Below are 25,865 nucleotides of genomic sequence, written 5' to 3' on the forward strand. Positions count from 1 at the left end.
AAGTTGGATGAAACAGAGTTCTAGAAGATAAGTGCAAGCAAAAATTGAGGTATTTCACTGTGCTCTCTTCTTCTATGCAGATACATGTAGAGCGAGCTGAGTTAACTCTTACTATTGTACATATCACTACCCTAAATAATTCCACAGCAACAAACAACAAAAACTTTCTGTTGGAAGGTTAACTTCTTAAGGGGTTACATGGGTTTACGGGTTTCAAAATATCGATTTTTTATTGTCTTACTAAATTTTATAACGCCTCTAGAATATTGTCGCAAAACGACTTATTTTTATAGCGTTCAAGCAGCATTTCTGACATGCAAAATGTTTTTTCAAATGTATCCGGCTGCTTTTCAAAATGGCTTTCTACTATAGGTGACTCCTGAAGGTTCTGAGAGCGTTTCTTGGATTCGGCAACAATCTTTTGATTGTAAAGAATAAATTAAGTATTTTAAAGCTATGAACAAAGGCTTACTATTTTTTGCTCTTAGTGCTATATATTTTGCAATGTGGCCCCAATTGGAGATTCCAAGCGAATCCAGGTCTCTCTTCATCTGATCTTTCCCACGGAGTGGAGGTCTTCCTCTTCCTCCGGTGGATACTGCGTCGAATACTTTCAGAGCTGGAGCGTTTTCGTAAATTCGGACAACATGACCTAGTCAGCGCTGTCGTTGTCTCTTGATTGAACTTGAACTCTGTCAATGTCGCCGTATATCGCTGTGAGGGAGCGCAAAGGACCATAAATCTTCCGCAGAACCTTTTTCTTGAAAACTCGTAGCGTCGACTCCTCAGATGTTGTCATTGTATGGAGTTTGGTTTTTGTTCATGGACTGCCTACTCAGTCCAAAGTAGCACCTGTGGCCAAGAGTTATTCTGCTTTGGAATTCGAGGCTGACATTGTTGTTGGTGTTAATACTGGTTCTAAATTTTCTACGACTTCGAAGTTATAACTGTCAACAGTGACATGGGAGGCAAGTCGCGAGTGCGACGACTGTTTGTTTGATGACAGGAGATATTTCGCCTTGCCCTCGTTCACTATTTGACCTTTTCAGTCTGGAGAAAGCAGAACTAATGGCGCGGTTGTTATGGCCAAAGATATCAATATTATCGGCGTACACCTGCAGCTGTACACTTTTATAGAAGATGTTACCTTCTCTATTTAGTTCCGCAGCTCGAATTATTTTCTCCAAGAGTAGATTTGAAGAAGTCGCGCGAAAGGGAGTTGCCTTATCTGTAACCTCGTTTGGTATCGAATAGCTCGGAGAGGTCATTCCTGATCCTGACAAAGCTTTTAGGATACCAAATTTAGTCATAGCGACATAAATTAGCTCCTTTTCCTGCTGTCAAAAGCAGCTTTAAAATCAACGAAGAGGTGATGTGTGTCGATCCTTTTCACGGGTCTTTTCCAAGATTTTCCAGGCTTAAAGATAGTTGGGACAGATTGTGGGGTCTGTATTTTTGCGGATTGGGCTGAGCACATTTAAATTCCAATCATCGGAAATTCAAATCCGACCATATTTCACAAAAAAGCTAATATATACTCTTATCAGTTCATCGCCGCCGTATTTGTAAAGCTCGGGCAGCAATCCATCGGCTCCCGCCCCTTTGTTGTACTTTAGAGGGCTAATTGGTTGGGCAATACAATGTGGTTTCCAAAGTAAACAGGACTTTTTGAATCTAGCGCCATCTATATGTCGACCGGTGCGTTAGAATCTGCTATCTTTATCCAGTGAGAATTTCATGACATTTCATTGATAGGAAGTGGAGTTATTGCGTTTTAAGTGTCAGTATGTTTGTGTTATCGGTGCGAGCTTCGAACAAAGAGCCAACATTAAATTTTGTTTTAAAATTGGTAAAACTTACTGAACTTACCGAAACGTTTCAATTGATGCAACAAGTTTATGGCGATGGTTTAAACGTTTTTAAAGTGTTCGTGAGGACATAAATGACGATCAACAGGTGGGCCCATCAAAATCCGGGATCACCGGAAATACCATCGAAACTGTGCGTGAATTCATCAAAAATCAGCCGAAATCATCATTGAAATTTATGGAAATGGAATTGAACGTCTCCAGAACATCGATTTATCGCATTTTGACCGAACATTTGGGCTTACGAAAGGTGTGTGTACGGTTTGTTCCGCACAAATTGACTGACGACCAAAAATTGCGCAGAATCCAACATTCGAAGGACGATTATTTGACCAAAAATCACATTTTAACCATTAACCACTCACCGTGTTCACCTGATATGGCACCGTGTGACTTCTTCCTTTTCGGAAAAATGCATTTGCCCATGAAAAGAAAGCGTTATGCCGACGTAGAGGCCATTCAAGATGCTTGCATCGACATACTAGTGGCCATACCGGCCAACGAGCTAAAACATTCATTCGACATGCTTTTTGACCGTGCAAAAAGCTGTATTGAAGCAGAAGGAGACTATTTTGAGTAAGTCCTGTTTACTTTGGAACGCACCTTGTATAATAGATTGGGGAATCTGGTTCGCCGTCTCCTGATATTATATTTTCATTGCCTTTCAGCAGGCTTGAGAAGTGTTCACTTCATAATTTTAGAATACTCTGGGCTTCAGTTACTAGATCTCCTCTGGCGGTTCGACAAGATTATGCTTCGGTCTTCAAACCTTCTGTTAGACGCCGCATCTTGTCGTAGAATTTTCGAGCATTACCCCTGTCGGCCAGATTGTCAAGCTCTTCATACTCACAAATTTCGGCCTCTCTGTTTTTCTGTTCGCGAATGCATCTCGTTTCCTGTTTCGGCCACTCCCAAGTGAATGGAAATCAGAGAATTTTCCTCACTTGCGTGAACATGAACACAAAATCTTAAATCCTTGTTTAAATCTTAATAAAAGCATACTGTAAATATATTGACTTCAGCTGGAAATGCATATGTTGTTGATGAGCACTTATGTCAGCTGTGCCTAAGCACAGGGTGTTAAACTCGAGTTTACTTTCGACTTTGAAGTGCATTGTTGATGAGATATACTTGGTGTTAATAAACTCGTTTCACCTAGAAGTTTATAGTGCCTACATACTCCCATATAAAAAAACCATCTGTGTATGCGATTTATATGTAAACTGCGCAGTTACACCATTAAGAGTGCTTGTAAGCAGGAGTTAATGTTATTACAGCGTTTAACGTTCAGCGCTACAAAAGACGCCAAAGGCGTCAAAGCATAAAAAATAGTTAGCAGAGAATTACGAGTGCGAATGCCACTTGAAAATTTCATTACTCTAAAGCCGATTAACCATTTCAGCCACTTGTGGCTTCGTCTTTATTTCCTTTCGCCCGCGTTAAAGCGCTTCCTGTCATTTTAATTGCTTCCACTGCAGCCGCTGGCCACGTGGCTGCCGATATGTGCCAAGCGCGCTGCGTAAGCGCTGTTTTTACAAGGAACTTATTTCGAATCTGTGCTGAGAGTGAGTAAAATCTGATTTTTTTCTGAGTATACATAGTTTCTAGTGACCGGGGCGAGACTGTTAGTTTTGAAATAAAAAAGTTATATCTCAGAGAGGCGTAAAATTAACAGTAAAAGTAGTTCAATAAAAAATTTGTTGCCCCTTTTTGGTGTCTTCTAGCTACATTTACCGAAATAGTCTTTGGTAAAAAGTTCGTATCATGAGTTGCTAAGGTTGTCACTAAATTTTTATTGGATGTACTAAAAAATAATATTATCCTTTAGAAGAAAAAGGAATAAATTAGATTTAAGTATACCGTCACCTAAAATGCAAAATAACGTAACATCACTTTTCATAAGTTTAACGATCAAATAGAAACCATTCATATTGAAACAAAATTTGAGTTTTGGTTATACAACGGTTATAAAGCCTTTGAGTTTTGGTTATAAAATGGTTATTGATTGGTTATTGTCTAACTAAAACTCCCAAATACTAACTTGAAACACCTTCTCACCTGTATGCTTGTAAATAATGTATCTCAATATGCACACATGCCCAAATACAGATCTAAACTGTAGATCTATGTGTACAAGCAACACCCTGTTGCCATTTGGCTAAGCTACTTTTCATGTAATTCATTTCATGACATTATTGCGTTTCTAAAGCTACTTGCTCCACCATCAGTTGTAACCGTAGTTCCAGCAATAACAACAAATAACAAAGACGCACAACAAATGCTATACATTTTAAGATCCATTTTATATCCTAAGTTATATCCGGTTCCCAGTGGCTAAGTGTGCTTGATAGCTAATGTGAGCGCTGTGCAGCGCGCACAAATCCTCATATACAATACACATACATACAATTGTGTAACATTGCAAGCGCATTGAGTTGTTTGCTGGCATTGCTGTTACTCCTGCAGCAGCTTGATCTCTATTTTTGATGTCACTCGTATGCTGCCATGATGTCTGTTGTGTTGCTTGGCATATATGAATATGTGTGTGTGTGTAAAGAACATTTGGAGATTTTTTTGCTGTTGGCGGGAAAATTGTAGGTATATATTTACAAATCCATTCGAAGTTGCTTGCATATAATTTATGCTGAAGGAATACTTATGTCTACCATACAAACTAGTCGTTCAAAAGCAAGTTCTTGTATGGAAAACTTTTTTATTTGACAAGATATCATTGCAAAATTCGGTATAAATGATTAACCAAGGCAAAGCTACAAATTCCGCAGAAGTTATTCAGTTCGGACTATTATAACATATAACTGCCATACAAACTGATTGCCCAAAATCAAGTTCTTGTATGAAAAAGTTCTTTATTTGATAAGATTTCTTCACGGAATTCGCCACAGATTGTTATCTTAAGACATCAGTAAAATCTCCGAAGAAATAGTTTAGATCGGATCACTATAGCATATAGCTGCCATACAAATTGATCAATCAAATCAGGTCTTTGTATGAAAAAAATTTGTATTTTGATAAGATTTCTTCATGGAACTGGGTACAGGTTATTGTCCATGATTTCGCTACAACTTCCGAAGAAATGATTTAGATCGGATCATTATAGCATTTAGCTGCCATACAAATTGATCGTTCAAAATCAAGATAAAAATCTTTTTATACCATTTTATGCTATAAAAAATACGCCTGTTAAGGGTATTATAGCTTCGGTGCAGCCGAAGTTAAATAACGAAAATATAGATAAAAGCAAAAAGCAATCCAAGCTAAAAAAGTATTCCGCTGAATATTATTAATTAAAATAATTCGATATATTTGAGCCAGAAGCTTTATCTAGTGTTTTATCCTGTTAAATTGTTCTTACAAACTTTAGCTTTCTGCTTGCTCATATTTACAAATTTTTATATGTATTATATATATGTAGGAGCTTAAGTAGTTCACACATATAGTTCATACATTCCACCTAGATAGGTGCATCTAGGTTAATACCGCTTGAAAATGTGTTCAAGTGTTGCTTGCAACTGAAAATCTGCAAGAATTCCTGAAAAATACCTCCACTTAAACACATACATATAGAAAATGCGCGCAACTCACATACACAATGCACTTACCAGCATACATGCTAGCTGTGCGTGCCACGTGGCGTATACGTAACTTATTGCACTATTTTCATCTGCTCCTTTGTTACACTTTGCTACACTACTGCTCGTAAACAAATAAAAAAATCATTAACTCAAGTGAGAAGTGAGTAACTCTACGCGTAAATGGCTTTAGAAATAGATTTACATTTGTGTGCTTGGAATTTGATTACTCGACTTGTTGTAAGTCTTCAAGGGAGGTAGCGTGGATTTTTCTTTTACGCGATGCGCAATTCTCTTTGTTTAATGCAAACTTTAATCAGTTTTGATTTATATTAAAGTTAATATATTTTGAGAATTTTTTGTAAATGTAAACTTTAATTATTTTTGCTTTATGCTGAAGTTACAGTTTTTTGAAAAAGAAAAACTTTAAATGTGGTTATCCGCGCTTCTAAACTCGTAATAATAACAGTGACTGTATTCTATGTACATCTGTGGTGGGAAATCTCTCAAATCTTTCAGTAAGTCAGCATTCAAGGAAGTCATACCATCGCAATAATATTGAAAAGAAATGAATTATTTTAAGGGGTCAGATCGGTATAGAGCCCTAAAAACACATCTAATATAGACAATTTCATCTGGGGGTAAGGAAAATGTTATCGAATTGTTCTCCTTCACGCTTTAGGAAGCATGCTCCGGTTTTGAAACCTTCTGTTAATCGCCGCATTTGTTCGTGGAATTTTCGAGCATTACCTATGAACTATCCAAAACCAAGGATAACCTAATTAAAGACTTAATATGTTAGTAAAAACTCGCGCCTTGAGCACCAAAAATGGCAGTCAGTTCTCCGCATTAAAATGCAACTCTGCAATCTACTTTATGATATAGGGCACAAGAGACAAGAGATAAGGTCACGATGCAATCGTCGACTATCTATCTAGGTATAACATCCACTATATACTGAACGCTGTTGTTCCAGCCTCTGCCAACTGCATTTAAGTAACTCAGAATGCAGAAATTGCTTTGGGCAGACCAGAGAAAGAAGTGCAAACAAATGAAGAGCGAAAAAATATGCACTTCTGTTAATTTTTTTTTTTTTTGGCGTGTACGCATAAATGACTCTTTCTCACGGGAAAAGCGAAAGCAAAATAAGACAAAAAACAATAGTGTAAACGAGGGAAAACTACAATAAGCCGTGCATTAACCAAAGGTAGAGGAAAAAAAATCATTAAGCGCGCTCATATTTAATAGCTGAGTAGGGAAAAGCAGTGAAATAAAATATAAAATGTGAAAAAAAGATCGCAAAGCCGCAACAGGCAAAAGCGCGCCGCAGCTGACAGGAAGGAAGTAAAACAGCGCAAAGTGGTGCGATTGTAAATTTTAATTTACAATGTGGACTTTTTAATTAATGACGATGTCAGCAAAGGTAGCGAGTGGTAGCCAGAGCCAACTAGCCAGACAGACAAAGAGACCGAGAGCTAGCCAGCCATAAGATTACTGGTGTGTGAAGGGTCATTGTGGATATGGGATAATGATGATGGTATTGAAGATTGTGATGATAATGATGGTGGTGGTGATGATGATGATGATAATAATGATGATCATGTATTGCGTTGCGACGCTGATATTAATGATGAAAAAGAATGATGTGTTGGCGGTGATTATGATGCTTGTGCTGGCGCTGAGATGAGCATATTACACAGATAACACACATTTCGTCGCTCACCTTCACCGTAATTGCCGCTGGCGTGCTGCTGTTGCGGCCGTGTCTGCTTAGCCAGCTGGAAATGCAAGCAGTGCTGTAATATCGCGCCACACAACGGAAGTAGCCGCAAATGAGGCTTTTACAAGCTTTGAATAAGGTGTATTACAGTAGAGAAATATATGTGAAATTTTGGTCTAGCATTTTTCCCCAAAAGAAGCAACTCATATGTCGGAATCGCCGATATTGGACAACTATAGCATATAGCTGTCATACAAACTGATCAATCAAAATCAAGTACTTGTATGAAAAAGTTTTTCATTTGATAAGATTTCTCCACGGTATTCGCCACAGATTATTGTCAAAGGCAACGCTACAATCTCCGAAGAAATAGGTTAGATCGGACCACTATAGCATATAGCTGCCATACAAAGCGACCGATCAAAATAAAGTACTTTATGAAAAAGTTTTTTATTTTACAACTTTTCTTCATGAAATTCGGCACAGATTTTTATCCAAGACAACGCTACAATCTCCGAAGAAATGGTTAATATCGCACCACTGTAACATATAGCTGTTATGCAAACTGATCGCGCAAAATCAAGTCCTTGTATGAAAAACTACTTTATTTGATAAGATTTCTCCACGGTATTCGCCACAGATTATTGTCCAACGCTACAATCTCTAAAGAAATTGTTAAGATCGGACCACTATAACATATAGCTGTCATGCAAACTGATCGCGCAAAATCAAGTCCTCTTATGAAAAAGTTTTTTATTTGATAAGATTTCGTCATGAAATTTTCCACAGATTATTGTCTAAGACAGCACTACAATCTCCCAAGAAATAGTTTAGAATGGACCACTTTAGCATGTAGCTGCCATACAAAGTGACTGATCAAAATCAAAAAAAGTACTTTTTTATAACCTTTTATACTACATAAAATGCAACTGTGAAAGGTATAACAACTTCGGTGCAGCCGAAGTTAAGTGTTTACGTTTTGCAATGATGTTTCAGTAATCATCTCTATTTTACCCGTACTTCCGTCGTTTGTGTGCTTTTAGTCATTTACTTTGCCATTTTAGCATTTCCCACACTTTATTTATTGTTGTTGTTGTTTCTAAAAGCCATCTGTATTTTATTTAAGCCACTTATTTATTGTATTCTATGCCGTGCTCTTGATTTCCCAGCGGATGCGCAACTAACCGCTGAGTGGCATTGCCATGTTGAGTTGCCATTTGAGCGGCACTTTGAATAAGTTGCCACAAAAAGTTGCAAAAAATAAAATCACACAAAAAAATGTACTATGCATAATGTAATATGCTATTTTACAACACTCAGATAATTTCCGGTCTGCTCCACATTCCATTTGCTTTAATTTTTTCCATCGAAATTATTCGCTTTTCTAAGAAGTCCCTCGATTTTTTTTTTCTTCTTCTTTCTGCATAAGACAGGCAAATTGAATTAACATTTACAAGATTTTGGCATTTTTGCGAAATATTTCTTGTTGCTTTGTGCCGGCATGCGCTTTTTCCAGTTTCTTTCGCTTCACGTTTTTTTCTTTTTCTGTTTTGTTTATGGCAGAAAAGTGCTGTTGTTGACCTTAAATTGTAATCTCATAATGGCCCTTAGACAATTTTTCGCACAGCAAGATGAAAATGCCAGCAATTACTTATCGTAAATACGGCATTTCATGTCACCGGATATTATTTAAATATGTTTAAGCACTTTTGTATTAATGAAGGTGGAGGGCTTTCATCTTTAAAGGAGATGTCTTTTGATGTTAAGTCTGTTTAATATTTCCGGTCATTAATGTTGAAGTGAGTTACTTCGCAAATTTTTCACAGGGAAATTATAAATATTGGAAGACTTCATAAAAATTATTAGAAACAATTGTTAAGGAGAACATCTAGAGTGGCATCCTAAAAAATGCGACTTTTGGCAATTAAAAAAGTTGCAATATTAATTGTAGAAGAGTCGAAAAGGGGTTTACGACCCCCATAGTCTATTGGCTTTATACAAGCGTCATCCGCCTCATACTAACATTATATTATTGATCAAAAAGTGCTGAATTAAAGTACAAGTACAACGGGCTTGGTTGCTGGGGATTAAGGACGCAATGAAATCTTCTTTAACAAAGTCTTTGGAGGTTATAATTGAAACATTCAAGTGATGTTTGAGACAGTTTATGATTTTAGGTCATTGGAGTCCGACTCGGCGTCAACACAGACCTGGCATCGTACTCGGCTTTGTTAATGAACTCGGGTTAAGCTGGCAATGTGACCGAGTAAAAGATACCCACGTGGGACTAAACACATCATTTTGATTCCCCAGTAGAGCAGATTGTGCCAAAAGTTCTATGATTGACAGTTCCTACGGCGAAAACTACATATTCACTGGCGGATCAAAGGGTGAAATAGGAACAGGAGCAGGCTTTTTCTGTAGTAATCCATACATGGAATGTAGCTTCTAACTAAATGACTACAATTCGGTCTTTCAGGCCGGTATTTTGGGCATAACAAGAGGTGCCAATTGGGCTTCTGCTCTAAGCAGCAAATTCATAAACATTCTGGTGGATTACCAAGCGGTAATTAAGGCCCTCCGTATTGCCAATACAAAGTCTCATTGCGTTAGGTTATGCAAGAAGGCAATTAATATAATTTTAGCAGGAAACACAGTTAATATTATTTTGGTACCTGGTCATATATGAATAGAACGAAATAGAAAGGCAGACCTGTTGGGCCGCTCGGAGGCACAACCCCTCTAAGCTCCCCGAGGCTATTCAGTTCAATCAGCTTCTTTAAGGCTTGTTTGAAGGAGTGAACCCTAGAGGAACACCTCAGATCTTGGAACACAAAAACCAAGGTCGCACCACAAAGTTACTTTGAGGTTGTGTTGATGGTGGGGAGACTAAAACGCTTCTAGTTTTGGGCTTGTTGCTACATGGAAGAGCTCATCACAGGGCATTTACTATTAAGATCCCACCTTCAGAATATGGAAATAATGGATTCGTCGGAATCGGCGTACGCGGAGGATGATGAGTTGCTGGAACATTATCTATGCGAATATCTAGCCTTCAGTCGGATGAGAAGCTACATATTCCACTGGCTTTAAGTGCTGGGTTAGAATAGAATGAGGTCTTTTAATAAACCTACTGAGTTAAAATTATATTTTTCATCATTTCACGCCTCAGATGGACTATCGGATCGGCAAAAGTTAAAATTATAGTTTTCATCATTTCACGCCTCAGATGTGTCTTAACACAAGCAGTTTGCGAAAAATTATGATGATTAAAGTTAATATTTTTCAAACGGCAAAAGGTTTTGGGAAGATAAAACTATTCAAAGATCAGACTGTTCAGAACTTTGAAATTGGTTTATGACCAAGCTAAAATAAGATCAGCTGTCTATGGGTTAACATGGGTTTGAGGGCTTCAAAAATCGTTATTTTTGTTCTCATATTTAATTCTATAAAATCTTTAGAATATTTTCGTACTATTTCAAATTGATCCGAGTACTAGTTTTAGAGATACAGTCTTGAAAAGTTACGACTCGAGGTCTTCTATATATCTGTACTCAATTAAAACTTTAAACGTATTTTTCTCGAAACTGTGGTGTTAAAGTCGGTTGTCAAGATTCCTCGCGAACTATCCCATCAATCTCAACGATATTTTTTACACACTTCATTGAGACATAATTTACATGTGCGAATGCATTTTTTTGCAATTACAACTATTAAAAGCTTCGTCAAATTTCAGCAAAATTTTTATTTTTTTTTTTGTAAAAATTTCAACCAAAAATAGATTTTTCTTAATTAAAATTTAAATTTTTATATCGAAAGGAAATTATTGAAAATAAGCCGCATTTTGCTCGAGGCGACCGTTGTATTTATCGAAAAAATAATAATAACTGTAATCATAGTTATTGGCAAAGAGAGATTATCTGCATTGTAATCTGTAAACAAATATTTACCATTGACTATATATATGTAGATTTGAAAGATTGTATAGTTATTTAAAATAGAAAAAATCCAAAAAATCGTATTGCTGCTTAATTACCAAAATAAACGTTCCTACCACTTGATGGCCCGCTGTGCACTTGAAAAACATAATAAATTATTTTAATTGCTACGTTTCTTATTTTTATTAACATATCCTCACCTAAAATGCAAAATAACGTAAGACCACTCTTCATAGGATAGAGAAAGCACTCATTTTGAAAAAAAATTTAAGTTTTGGTTATAATGTGGTTATAACACGGTTACTTACTGGTTACATATTGGTTATAACTGACAACAGAGGCTGATAACTTTATGCTACATACATATAATCCTAAGCAAACAAAGTCAATTTCGATTTTTTTCATGATAACAGCGAAGAAAAACTCTATAATAGGGACCACTCATAAAACAAAATTCGAGTTTTTGTTATAAAGCGGTTATAAAACGTTTGAGGTTTGGTTATAAAACGGTTATATATTGGTTACCTGACAGCAGAAGTTGAAAATTGTATGCCACATACATATAAGTAATATGATGTAGTGAATTGTAAGCAATAAAAAACACAATTTCGATCTTTTTGACATACGTTATTTTGCATTTTCGGTGACGATATGCACTTTTGTGTGAAATTAAGGGGTTTTGACCACAATTTAAGTCAATGTTTCTCACAATCACAATACGATTTGTTCAAGTTCATCCGAAATTGCTGCACTGCAGTCTAAAATAAACTTAACTTTCGCATTTAATTTCGTAGATTTTTTCAAAAGTACGTGCGTTTAAAAACACGCAAAAATTTGCTTTCGTCGCCGTCTGAATGAAGTTCTATAAAAACAATACAAAAATGCCAACCTTAAGCTCTTTTGTTTTTACTTTTGCTTAGCAACATTAAGCAGTATATGTACGTGTGTGTATGTGTGTGTGCATATGTACTTTTTAGAGAGCTAATTTGGCTTTGAGCCAAAACGTGAGCACCACATACGTAAATGCAATAAAAATAGTTCTTCAAATACTTTGTGGACATGCGTGTGCTATATACTATACAGATTGATAAATAATGGGTATTTAATATTTATTGATGCTTGTAATTATTGAGCGAAGTGTGTGATAAATTGTTTTAAAAGCTATATATTTCATTGTCTCATTAATTTGAAGCATTAATTGTTACACATGCATATGAATATTGGTATTATATGTAGATTAGTGCGGGTCGATTTTTGTTCATAAAATCGTGTTTGTGGGATATGTACTAAGTAACATTCTGAACAATTTTGCCTAAGAGACTGTGGGTCTTAAACTGGTTGCGAGCGATTTTTAAGGCGAAATTCAAAAAATCTGAGTAATCGGTTGTATGGGAGATACGTGATATAGTTGTCCGATCTGACCTATTTCGATATATGATGAATAGAAAATCAAATTGCACCGACGTATTAAATTTCATTCGGATATCTCAAAAACTGACACAAATTTTTATGGTCCCTAAAAGGCTTCGTTTTAACAATCGCTGTCTCGAAACCGGTTGTAGATCCATAGTCTTTTAGACAAAGTTGTTCAGAATGATCCTGAATACACGATTTTTCCGTTTTTTTTTTGGTTCCATGTAAATTATCCCACCCTAATGTATGTATGTATCACCATTTGGTGTGAAAGCATTAATTTGAATATAATTACAATATAAATTGCATTGGTGACTGGTATTAACGTTATATTAATATTTTGGATATAAATAAATATAATTATGTGTGATTACACATAATTATAAACCTTGATATACATTTTTCAATACAACCTCCCCGTAAATTTCCAAACCACTTGTCATCTCACTGTGTTAAAAATGTCAAATCACCGAGAAAATAACGAAAATTTGTGTGTCACTATTCACTCCATATAAAATATTTACCCAAACTCCTGTAATAAATGTAAAGAGTGGCTCACCGGAAATTCACCAATACATACCTGCAAGGAAAAGAAGAAGAAATGGCAAAGGTTAGTTACATATACACACACATTTATATTTACTACAGTTATTTATTATGTACGAAATTGAATTTCATTGTCAAGGGCATGCGGGCAACAAGTACATAACGCTAAATAACATGAACATAAATTTTGAGAAAATTGTTATAAAAAGTTGTCGAATTATTGTTGTTGCTGACACGCCGTCGAGTCCGCTGTCACCAAACAAAGTCAAAATTCTGCACGAGTCCATCAGCTGGCGACGCGCCAAGTTTTGCCGAACTGTGGCAAATAAATTGACCTCAACTAACTTGTGCTTACATCAAACGCTGTGTTGTTGTTGTTTGGTGTAGGTGGGTGGGTGTGTGTGTGCTTTGCCACAAGGCATGTATAATAATACCGTTTAAGCGGGCGAGCGTGAAAAAATATCTTAAATGTTATTGCCTTTTTGTGAGCATATGCCAAAAAGTGATTGTGGTGATTTCCATGAAATTCACCGCAACATGTTGTGGTGTGGCTGTTAACGGCAGCTGTGTGCGGTGTTGCACACTTTAAGTTTGATTGAAAGCGCATTGTTTAGTTTTCGTGAATTTAATTTAATTTATTGAAATATTTAAGCAATAATTTTTGGATGTAGGGATAATGAGTGGTGAAAAAAGTTTCGAAATTAAGCAAAAAATATGGTTTATGGATTAAAGTATTTCATAGTCAGCACAAAAGTGATGAACAATTTTCTTGAGATTTTCGTATCCTTTTACAAATTTTTTTTATGTTCCTGGGTTTTTTGGACAGTTATTTCGTATGGACTAGCCAAAAAAGGAAAAATTATGTTTACTAAAATAAAAATATCATTTCGATAGTTCGACTTTTACTTTTGAACCTCACTCTTTTGGCAATTTTTGCTTCCGCGAAGCCCAGCTATCTAGTAGTAGTATACAAGAGGATGCGGGAGCACCGACCTGCTCCCATTCAACCGATAGCGGTTCTAAGGTGCCTTTCCTTGCTAGCTCATCAGCTTTACAATTTTCTGCGATTCCGTTATGGTCCCGCACCCTACGAGTCTTATCACAAAGACACTATTGATAGCGAGGTTAAGGAATTCTCGACCAACCCTGAACGCACTGTAAATGAGTTCAAGGCTAGTATCGCCGCTCTGCTATCTGAGTAAATGGTCACTTCTCTGAAGGAGGCTGCACTCCGGATCAGTAGTTCGGCTTGGAAGACACTGCAATAGTCAGGAAGTCTTTAGCTGGAGCTCCTGACAGTAAACCTCTCCACAAACCTTCCCCTCAAGCTTGACCCAAGGCTAGTAACGCCGCTCTGCTATCTGAGTGAATGGTCACTTCTCTGAAGGAGTATGCACTGCGGCGCATTAGCTCGGCTTGGGAGACACTGCAATAGTCAGGAAGTCTGAAGCAGGAACTCTAGTCAGTAAACCACTCCACAAACCTTCCCCTCAAGATTTGACTCATCCGTAAAGAAGCTAACTGCCCCTCTCCTCCAACGGCTTCTACCCACTCATAGCTCCCTCGTCGGTATATTGTCAGAGAAGCAGCCGCCAGAGTTCGGTTGGCGATTCCAAGATCCAAGTGATCCGATATGAAATCAAAGTGTGTGAGGATATCCGAGTGTGGCTGAGGACGCCAAAAGGGTAATGGTCTATGAAAAGTCTCACAACTAAGGAGAGCTTAGCCTTACTGAGGACAAAGAGATTACTACATCTCCTGTGATCAATCTTTTGCTTCATACGTTCAACATATTCTATAAAACAGTCTTACATAGTTCACTCAAGCACCGATGATATCCCAAGTATTTGATCCTCACCGTCGCTTTATAGACACTGGTTGATCACAGTAAAGGAGAAGTTGATCACATTTTGGTGGCTGAGGTTTTCAATTTACTTTACATGGGTAAAATTAGGGAGCATAAACTGCATGATAAAGTGCGAGTTGTATTTACTCACGGGTATGAAATATGCACTGCATTTCACTTATGAAAGCTAAGGGAGAATTGCTTAAGAATGTTGCGTCTTGCATCTTGCGAACCCTTCTGAGTTCAGTGTCGAAAAACATTAGTCTTATCGTCTTCATGCAACCCCATCTGGGTGCGTTGGAGTTGTTGACACGTCGTATCGAAATTACTTAATGCCTTAGATGCAGCAGCTGCGGGACAGAGACTTTTACATGATTACTATGGTGAGTGTGAGCGGAGTTTAGTGTTATGGCGTGCAGAAATATGAATTTGTCAGTTTGTACAGCTGATTGCTTTGATTAACTTTTGGCTTAAAGTTTCAACAAAGGGGATTTTAGCTGGGGTTGTGAAGTTAAAGTTGGATGGCAAAAGGTTTTAGTTTTTCGTTTTGGTGTTTTAGTATTTTGAGCGGTTTTAGAAGCTTACTGAACGTGAAGAAATTTTGAGTTTTTTCTCTTTAGAACGAGGCTAGAATTGTGCATTAAAGTGCGCGTAATAAAGCCAACTTATATGAATGCTGCAATGCTACAGCGGATTAGACTGGGAATGAGTTTTTTTCGCTATGCTTCCCTACAAATAATGTTTTTGAGGAGTCCCAAGTGTACTTTAAGACAAAAGCCACGTTTTTTTTTTTTTGGAAAATCCTAGATCTTTTTACCAATCCTCTTAGAAAATGTGAAAAAGTTCCCGGCCTACCATAATGAAACAATTTTTTTTATTTTTGGCAATTTTCGTTTATTCGTTATTCAACATAGTTCCCTTCAAGGGTTATACACCTATAATCAGTAGATCCTTCAATTTTTCGATACCATTTTTGTATTATGATTTGTTCTCTGCTTCAAAATAGGCCACAGTTTCGACGGTCTCTTCTTCATTCGATAAAAATTTCTTCCCAGCGAACATTCTTTCGACATCTGAGAACCGGAAATAGTCGCTGGGGGCCAAGTCTGTAGAATAGGGTGGATGCGGCAGCAATTCGCAGCCCATTCATTTTGCCATTGTTTTCATTGATCAGATACACGGTGCACTGGTTTGATGATAGTGCACTTTTCTTTTCTATAAATGCGGCAGTTTTTCGGCTATTTCCTACCTCAAACTGTACAGTAACGCTATGTTGGTGATGGTCGTTGCCTTTTCAAGGTAGTCAATAAAAATTATTCCATGCGCATCCCAAAATACAGACGGCGTAACCTTGTCCACCGACTGTTGAGATTTTCCACGCTTTCGGGTTCATCGTGTGCGGTCCACTCGCATGTCTCTCGATTGGACTTCGAAGTGAAGTGTTGGAGCCATGTTTCATCCATTGTCACATATCGACGCAAATATTTAGTTATATTATGCTTGAACATCTCATAACACTGCTGCGTAGCATCAACTCGTTATTGTTATTCGTCAAAAGGAAGCTCGCGTAGCATCCACTTTGTACAAAGCTTTCTGATATCCAATTTTCGTGAATGATATGATCAACAAGTTCAGTTGATATTTTTAGAGTGCCTGCTATCTTGAACAATAATATGATAATACTGGTTTGCGCCCCGCTCGACGAAGGAGAAGGAAGATGTGACCAATGATGTCTACTAAGTGCGCTTGGAGCGCTTAGATGGCTTGAGAGTTGTCCCCGCCACGATGTCAAAATCGTGCTTGGCGGGTTAAACGCCAGTGTGGGCAAAGAGGGTATCTTTGGCACAACGGTCGGTAAATTCAGCCTCCATGATGAAATATCCTCAAATTGGTTGAGGCAGATCGATGTCACCGGGCCGGAAATATGGTTATCTGTAGTATGAGATTCCAGCATAAGAAAATTCATCTACTCATCTCATCTTGTCATAGATGGATGACATGTCTCTAGTGTTCTTGACGTACGCACGCTCCGAGGATGTAACATCGATTCGGACCACTATTTTGTTCTAGCAAAGATATGCGTTCGTCATTGTACTGCAAAGCACGCCTGTCAACAAATACAGGGAAGGTACGACGTCGAAAAGTTACTATCTCAACTGACAGCGAAACGGTTTTCGAATCGACTTCCACTCCAGCTTTCTGAGAACACTCATCCGCAACAGGATATAAGGGAACTGTAGGACGCCATTTCAGACTGCTTACGGAAAGCTGCAAGCAAAACCATTGGTTTTCGGAAAGGTCGAAAGAATAGCTGGTACGTTGAGGACTGGTCATTCAAAATATTTTGTGGATAATTTTGTAGTTTTCGTCGCTAACAACCATTTCTGGGTGTCCACCGCGCCTTTTTAAGGTTAAGGCTAACTAAAAATCATATGGATATCAGGCCGGCGACTTTTCATCTATTGACCGGTTACATACCTCAATTCCTTTCCTGGGAATTCTTTTTTTTTGAAGAGCGGTCATGTTTAGTAAATTTAAGTTAATTTGTTTTTTTTTTTTGGTGGAAAACATTCAGCTCCAACAAATTTTTGTAAAACCAACAAATAATCAACGCCAACAAAAACAAAAACTACTGTAAAACTGTAATTAATTACTCATACCACTTCATTTTTAATTTGTTGCATGCCATGAAATAGCCGTTATTTCTTTTACAACAACTACACACTTATGTAGTGGTCACCAAAAATTCGACTTCACTGCCACCAAATGCAGCCAAACACGCCACCGTCAGTTGTAAATCAGAAATTTAGAAAGCGTAAAAATTTTATGCCAGCGCATGTTCTTGTTGTTTGTTGTGCACGTGCTACAAAAACACAAAATCGCCAGACTAAGTGCGCAAGCCGCTATAATGCCTACCTTTATTGCAGCAACACTCACATAAATCGTTTGCATTGCCGCTTATGCACTTTTGCTCCGCCATCGCCTTTTTAGTGGGCGATTACATTTTTTATGGCTTTCGTGGCAGCAACGATGCGTTCGCATATAAAACCGACGCTACACAATTTGAACTTCTGCCCGCGAATGTATGTGCAGCCAAGCGCCAACAAGGAGCATAAGGTGAAGTGCCGTGATGTGCTGTGATGTGCTGTGATGTGCTGTGATGCGGCGCTATGTTATGTGTTGTTAGCGTGAACGCGCTAAGGAAGCATTTATGTGGCAATACCGTAAAACTCATAAAAATCCAATTTTTTGGTTTCTTCCTTTTTTCGTGTTTGCATGTTGCGAGTTCGTAAAAAGTGTTAAAAAGTTAGGGTGCAAATAAATAGAGATCATAAATATGCTTGCTGTTGAGTAATAACGGCATTTCGTCAATAGAGCGCTAGATACTCATTAACTTGCAGTGTGTAAAGGTTAGAGTGTTGGCTCCCTAGAATGTTTTACTAACGAGTGTTATAAAAAGAGGTTACATTAAAGTTAAAGTCGACGTTTCTAAAATTAGAAAAAGAAGGGATTTTATGTGGTACTAAGTGCTATCCAAGAAGAAAACCCGTTATCATTCGAAAGAACATTTTTTGGCATTTATTTTTTGAAGATTATCTCTTGAAATTCCGTTAGGTCCAAATTTCGATGACTCCTTTGAGCATTTCCATTGATAATTAGCGAATGACACGCATGATGTTTTGCTCTCAGACCTCAATCGAAGTAGGTTTGTCCACACATCTGTCTTGTTGAAGCCAAATGTCGCCGAGATAACGAGCTTCAATTTCAGGCATCAAATAGTCGGTTATCATGGCTTCATGGTCATGATTCTACCGGCTCACAAACCACACCAAAACGCTGCTTTTTCTGCCCTTGAATCACTTCAGGTTGCTTTTCGTCCCAATTTTGCTTGTTTACATACCCATTGAGCCGGAAACGGGTCTCATCGCTAAATAAAATTTGTTTCGAAAACGTCGGATCTTCTTGGAACTTTTCAAGAGCCATAGAGCGAGGCGATGACGCTTGCGAAGGTGGAGCGGCTTCAGTTCTTGCACAAGCTGTATTGTTTACGCTTTCAATTTAAGTTGTCGACGTAAAATGCGGCAAGTCGTTCCAAAAGTCAGTCCGAGTTGCTGCGTGAGGCGCCGAATCGACTCTCCACGGTCTTCTGTACACTCTCAGCTACGACTGCTACATTTTCTTCATTGCATGGTGGACGTGGTCTATTCAGTCGAATTTTATCCGCTAATGAATTCTGGGTCTCAAGGTGGGTGATGGTTTTGCGAATAGTACGCTCAGTAGGCCAATTTTATAGACCATAAGTTGAGCGAAGCACGTGAAACATATTCTTTACAGGAGCTGGGTCGGAGCATCATTGAAGGAAGTTTCGTGTCAGTACAAAGACTTCTATAAACCTTTCAGTGCAGCTCAGGGATGGCAATGGACTTCTGCATTAGCTCAGCATAGTGAAACAAGAATTGATAATACATAGCTTGTTATATCTGAGCTTCAATGGACTTGGATTTGGGAGTTGGGTTCTTCTTTCAAAATGTTTCACAATGAACGGGTGTATATACATTGGCCAGTCATTTAAGCTTAAATTAGGTAAGAATCTCGGAATTCGATATACCCATTTCTATGTCTGTAAATACTTGTATATTGACATCCTAAAGTTGTCTCAATCGAATTCCGAGGTGAACTTGCTATAATGACTGGACTAATACAGTTATAATGAGCTCCTTCTGATTCGAATCTACCATGTTGAGGAAGTGGGGCTGTTGACTTCAATTAGCAGATCAGCGAAGTAAGAAAATACTAAAAATTGTTCAATTCTTTGATTCTTATCCGACGGGCATTGTTTTGAGTTTATGGTGTTTAAACATGTACTTCTTTCAAATATACCTTCTTTCAGTTGTCAATATGACTTTAAGCTAGGTTAGGTTAGGGTAATCTGGTAGGCCAATAAGCCGATACCAGATAGAGTTTAGCTGCTAAGTCCATGAGGAGTTGTCATCCTTTAGAATGTCTGTGCTTGACGCGAATTTCAACAGACTTTGCGGCCTCACTATCGATAACTCCTTCAGTGTATGATACGCGGGGACCCCAGTTGTTTAGAACGTAGTCTTGCCATTGTGTCCCTGGTGCCTTGCGCTAGACATTCCCTGCAGCCTTCTCGATTTGTCAGCCTTATTCTGCGGGTATGTGTCGCCACCAGAAAGTGACGTTAGTACAACTTTATTGGTAAAAAACTTATTTAGCATGAGTTACCTATATTTTGGTGGATATCTTTAGCGATGCATTGATGTTAAGATTTAAAAAACATTTAGCTTTCTTATTTAGGAGATTATCGAAGGTACTATGTGCGGTTATAGCATCGGACATAATTTCTGCAAAATTTTGGCTCAGTTGGGAGTGACAGGTTAAACTTTTTTTTCCGTCACTGCTGACGGTCATTTGCCAAGCTCCAAATGAGATTTGAATAAAAATGTGTGCTTTGGTAACGTTACAAGGAGTTCCATACTGTCTTAGGAGTTTGCAGAAAACGCATATACATTCTAAATAAAAGAGATGACTTAAACGACCTTTCTAAGGGTTAGAGAGTTGTGAATCGAACAAACCCTACCAAATGTGCAAACATAATGGCAGCACATGCTGCTAACAAAAATTTATGACAATGAAGAGATCGGTTATAACCATTTAGTGAGTAACGAATTCAACTCGTTGATTTTGCTACTGTTTTCTCATATACATTTTTTGACGATAGAACAGCGTTGAAAGACAGCGAGCAGATACCATATGGCGAATCGAATACCCTTTTATATACTTTCAATAATTTTTTGTACTAAAATTTAATATACATATTATGCTTAAATTAGTAAAACTATAAAAATGATGATTTCTATATACATACCAACCAAATTATTTTTCTCCACTGCAGTTTTAAGCGACTTTCTTAAAATAATTTCCTTTCGCTCATGTGGAATATTTGCATCGTAAACCTTTGACTTGCAATTTCGGTGCGGCGAACAGACTTTTTGTGCTTGTAATCACACTAAATGCTCATTTTCCAAATAAGTAAGCACATTTAGTGCATAACGGGAACGTCCACCAACGCTGCTGGTGCATCTGCATGCATTTTGGCACACACACAGACTCTGAACTGCATGTCAAAGTAAAATGGAATTTCGTTTCTCCTTCTGAAGCACTTCTCCATTGCGCCACTTATGCATGTGTATGTGTGTTTGTGCACATGTTGATGCTTGTGGCTACTTAAAGTTAAGCACTTCGATGAAAAGGCGTTATGTTTATGGAGGTTACAGGCATAACAAGTGCTCGGGCATGCTCGGCATAGTCAGATAATAGCATAAGCGCATACTTGCATAAACGTATACTTGCGCACACACAATAACAAGAGCATAAATATTATTGGCGGTGGCGTATGAGTGACTTTTTAAGTACACTGCTTGGGCGAGTGCACTCAGCGAAATATTTTTGCAGCTTTCTATACAAATTATATACATACACAAAGGTTTTATATGTATGTGTGTGCTTAAATTGTAATGGCAAATTTATAATTTTTTATTTTGATTTTTTTTGCAGGCTATCAAGGTGTTAAAGATTTATGCAAAAAATAGATGTTGTGATCAAGCACACCCTCACTGTATAACTACCTACATGAATGCTGCTGAACGACAGTTAGTTAAGGTAAGTGCTTGTTTTATTATAGTAATTTAAGAAATTAAACTATAATATAAATTTTTTTGATGAAATTTGGAGCTTAAATAAAGAGTAAAGACATTAGTTTGGAAATAGTACTTTATTCGAAAGTGAGAAAATACATTTCTTATATCATAAAAATTGTGAAAAAATTTTAAAAATATTTATGCCAAATTTCGTAAAGATATCGTCTCAAACAAAAAGTTTTCCATGCAGGCACTGGATTTTGATCGATCAGTTTGTATGACAGCTATATGCTATATCGGCCCGATTTGCACAGTTTGTCGGCAGCTTACACTATTGCCTTGATTAATGATTTTTACCAAGTCTGTTGAAGTTAACTTCTCAACAAAAATAGTTTTTCATACAAGAACTTGATTTGGATTTATAAATTTGTATGGCAGCTATATTATGTAGTTGCCTGATATCGGCGATTCCGACAAATGACGAGCTGCTTGGGGAGAAAAGAACGTGTGCAAAATTTCAGTTCGATAGCTGAAAAACTTCAGTAAGATATTGACATACATAAGTTATGGTACAACCTGTATTGTTTATCCAAAATTTTGCATCTATTTCAAACGCTGTGCTTGTGTTCATTGCATTGAATTTGAAATCTGCGAGTTGTTGTTGGTCTCATAACTAATTTGCTGTCATCTCATTTCATAGTAATAAATTTTATATTATAAAGTAAATTTTATATTAAAAAGTTAGTCACTCTGCCTAATCATAATACATTTATTGTCCACTGATATAGTATAATTGTTTGTATATGTATAAGTAATAGTACTGAAAGTAGTCTAAGTCCTTACATTTGTGACTGATAGTGAAATTTTTTAGTCTTATTAAAGTGATATTTCACATTTCTGATAAATTTTATTATTTATGTATGGAATTGGTTTAACCACAAATTTTTTTTAGGCCCTCACCGCATAATTCCATTTACCACATTTTTTTAATAGTAAATCCCTCTAAAGCTGCACATTGCTATTGCCTATAAATAAAATAAAAACGTATAGTTTTGCGCAGTATTAACGCGCGATTGCCTCTCAATAAATAGCTCGCATTTTTTCTTGCACATTTTTGTATTTGACATATTTACACACCGAAAAATGTGTACATAAGCGCATGCGATACTGCAGCACATATGTATATTTATGCCATATAAATATCTACATATGTATATACTGAAACTGCATATTTGAATATGGGAAACAAATAAATATCGTTGCATACCAAAAGGCGCGCCGATATGTTCGCTTGCATGTGTGGACATACAAGGCTACTTACCATATTGTTTATACATATGTAAATGCATAAGACTACATACTATATATCGCACTTGTTAAGTTAAAGTTTAACAACTTAAAATTTCCAAATTTTAGTTTTTTGCAAGAAAATAATGTGCAGTGGTCATCTCTACCTACTGTAAAAATCGTACAGTGATTTGTCTAGTCTTTCGTTAAAAAAACCGTTATGACTCTTTCTTTGTTTTCAGAATGACTTCTTTCGACTCAACTAAAGAGTTACATTTTTAGTTGTCTCCAAGTGTTTTATTAAATTGGGTCGTTAGTGTATCACATAAAGTGTAACATTTTGAATTGTTACACAGAGACAACTCAAAATAATACCACTATGTATATAAAAAAAATTTCAGGAAAAGAGTAATAACTCAAAAATTTGTTATTTTCGTGCAAATACTAAACAAATAAAAATGAAACAACGGTTATATTATTTTTAATGATATTTTCGTGCAATTACATTGTTTTTTCTTTGTAATATATTATTAATTTTTACGGAAACAGTTTTTCGTCTCTACTGAAAATGTTCAAATTTTGAGTTGTTACACTTTAACTTAACAAGTGCGATATAAGCTCACATGCTTACTCTTCGTACTGCAAAAGTTTTTGCGTTTAACTATTAGTGGTTATTGATGGCGATTCATTTTTTATAACAAATTTGAATTTTTTATTTTTGAGTTGTTTCCATAAATCCCCACTTGCATTGTTTAATCAAATACAAATACCACTTTGGTCTATAGTGTTGTGTTATTTTTGGCAATTTATCCATTGTCGGTTGAGGTATTGAATATTTTATATGTGGCGGTCGCTATTGTCCATTTAATTTCGCAAATACTCATAAATACTTGACCGACGTTGAGTGTTGGTGCTTAGTATTTATTTATTTTTGTTTTTTTTTTTCAATTTATATGGGCAGCTTTGCCGGCTATGAATTTAATTAAAAAATTGTTGTTTACTTTATGGTAAATTCTGTTAGGAATATAAATCATAGTAAACTGTTTTTTGATTTTGAGTTTAAGGATTTTAAGTATTTTTGTTTGTACAATTTATTAAATATAAAATATGTTTATGCTGTCGAAATATTATTCATTTTTTACAACACTATACTGAATAAGCTATTTTGTAGACACTTTAGCGCGCGTCAACATAGTTGGCTGAGTATTTATTGAAATGCATTCCGATTTTTTTGTTTTTATTTAAACACACATAAGTTTGTTTTAGTTGTGAAAGAGGTTCAAAGTAAAAAATAGAGGTTCGACACGTATTCAATAAATGGAAAATCACACAATCTTTTATGGTGATTTTGCACAGCAAGTCTTTTAAACTTAAATTTTATTAAAACTTCAGATTGAAGTGGCTCTTAACAACAACCGATTCTTTAGATTAAACTTTAGTAGATTAGGTTAACATGTCGATGCTAGCAGGGATCCCACTTCAACAGCTTAGAACGTCGGTCCGTTGTGAATCCTCATAAATCGCCAAAGTGCTTTCAGCCTATCAAAAAATGTGTTAATGCTATGTCTGCTAGTTCGCCGAAGGTAAGACTGCTGACGGCGAAATAATCTCGCAATCACCCGGAGGCTGGTCGTCGTCCGTCAGGTCTAGTGTTAGTTCACAAGATGACAACGAAGATCCAATTTGTATCTCTTCCTTTGTGGGCGGGGCAAAGCGCTGCCCCTCTTGCTAGCTCATAGCCTTAGCAGTAGCCTGCGATACCGCTATAGCCAGGCGCCCATACTTTGAGACAATTAGGGAGCTCAATGCTAGTATTCTCTGCTCACCTCCAGTTCTGCCTGCAAACCTTTACAGTGGTCCGGTAGCCTACAATTAAGCTTGTTGGAGCTGCTGGCAGAAAACTTCCACTCCAACTTCCCTCATAGCTGTTTGCGTGACTCTCCTCGTCCACATATCTCTCATCGGCATGTGAGCTGAGAAAAAGCCGTCAGAAGTGGTCTCTGCGACACTGCGTTTTCAGTTGAAGTTGATACAGAAGATAATTTCAGCGTCTCCATGTTTGGCCAACGTCTCAAAACTAGGTTCTCGGAGCCTTGAGGGACCTTCGAAGCAAAATGGCAATAAGTGCTTTTGTTTCTTTTGTCTATAATGCCCAGGATATGCCAATGAGGCCGACGAGAGCCGCTCATACACCTAATATGCACTCTCTGAGCCGTCGGAAACTGCCAGAAAAGCTAGGGAACCTTGTTTCGAAAATATCCCTTGGCTGAATACTTTTAAGGTATTAAGGTGTTTGAAATTCAGTTCAGTGATTTCCAAATTGTGTGCGACGAAAAATTATCCAGGGACTTGCCATGGAACATAATATAACTAGTTCATTGAGCGAGTCGTCCACGCAAGAGTAATTCGATGTACATTGAGAAAGATATTTGAGTGTATTCGAAATTAGTTCATGTCCTCTGATACAAATTTCGGTTACAACTTAATTTGTGAATTTCACAATTTCAATTCCAGCACCGTTTTGCGAAAATTGTTGCCTACATTTAGGAGGAAATTATTTTTGTTACAAATTTTGGTAATTGTTTTATCCAACTTCTTTTGAGCCAAAAATATTTTGAAATAAGGTCAGAATTACAATTCCAACACCGTTTTCCGAATATTGCTGCCTACGTTTAGGGGCAAATTATTTTTTCTTGCAAATTGTGGTGAATGTTTTTGGGTAAAAAATATCTTGAAATAATTTCAGAATTTCAATTCCATCACTGTTTTAGGATTCCATCATATTTAGGAGGAAATTGTTGCCTACATTTAGGGCAAAACTAATTTTGTTACAAATTTTGGTAATTGTTTTATGCAACTTCTTTTGAGCCAAACATATTTTGAATTTTTTTCAGAATTTCAATTTCAACATCGTTTTCTAAAAATTGTTGCCTACATTTAGGGGCAAATTATTTTTCTTCCAAATTGTGACGAATGTTTTTGGGTCAAAAATATC

General features: G+C 37.0%; 2 protein-coding genes across 6 annotated transcripts in view; one reads left to right on the forward strand and one right to left on the reverse strand.

Annotated features, from left to right (window-relative positions):
• LOC120772702 (sodium channel protein 60E) overlaps positions 1–25,865 on the reverse strand; it is a 284,826-nt gene that overhangs the window by 95,342 nt on the left and 163,619 nt on the right. The window lies entirely within an intron of this gene.
• The window catches only part of LOC120772703 (mitochondrial thiamine pyrophosphate carrier-like), a 150,410-nt gene that overhangs the window by 49,719 nt on the left and 74,826 nt on the right, over positions 1–25,865 (forward strand). The window contains exons 1-2 of one of the 2 annotated variants that reach the window (XM_040101449.1): positions 21,418–21,438; positions 21,501–21,605. The gene's annotated coding sequence lies outside the window, so the exon portion shown is untranslated. Of the gene's footprint in view, positions 1–21,417; positions 21,439–21,500; positions 21,606–25,865 lie in introns of those variants that run through there. The other variant, XM_040101448.1, reaches the window with a different exon arrangement.

This window comes from Bactrocera tryoni, chromosome 3 (genome assembly GCF_016617805.1).
Source record: "Bactrocera tryoni isolate S06 chromosome 3, CSIRO_BtryS06_freeze2, whole genome shotgun sequence".
Taxonomy (NCBI): domain Eukaryota; kingdom Metazoa; phylum Arthropoda; class Insecta; order Diptera; family Tephritidae; genus Bactrocera; species Bactrocera tryoni.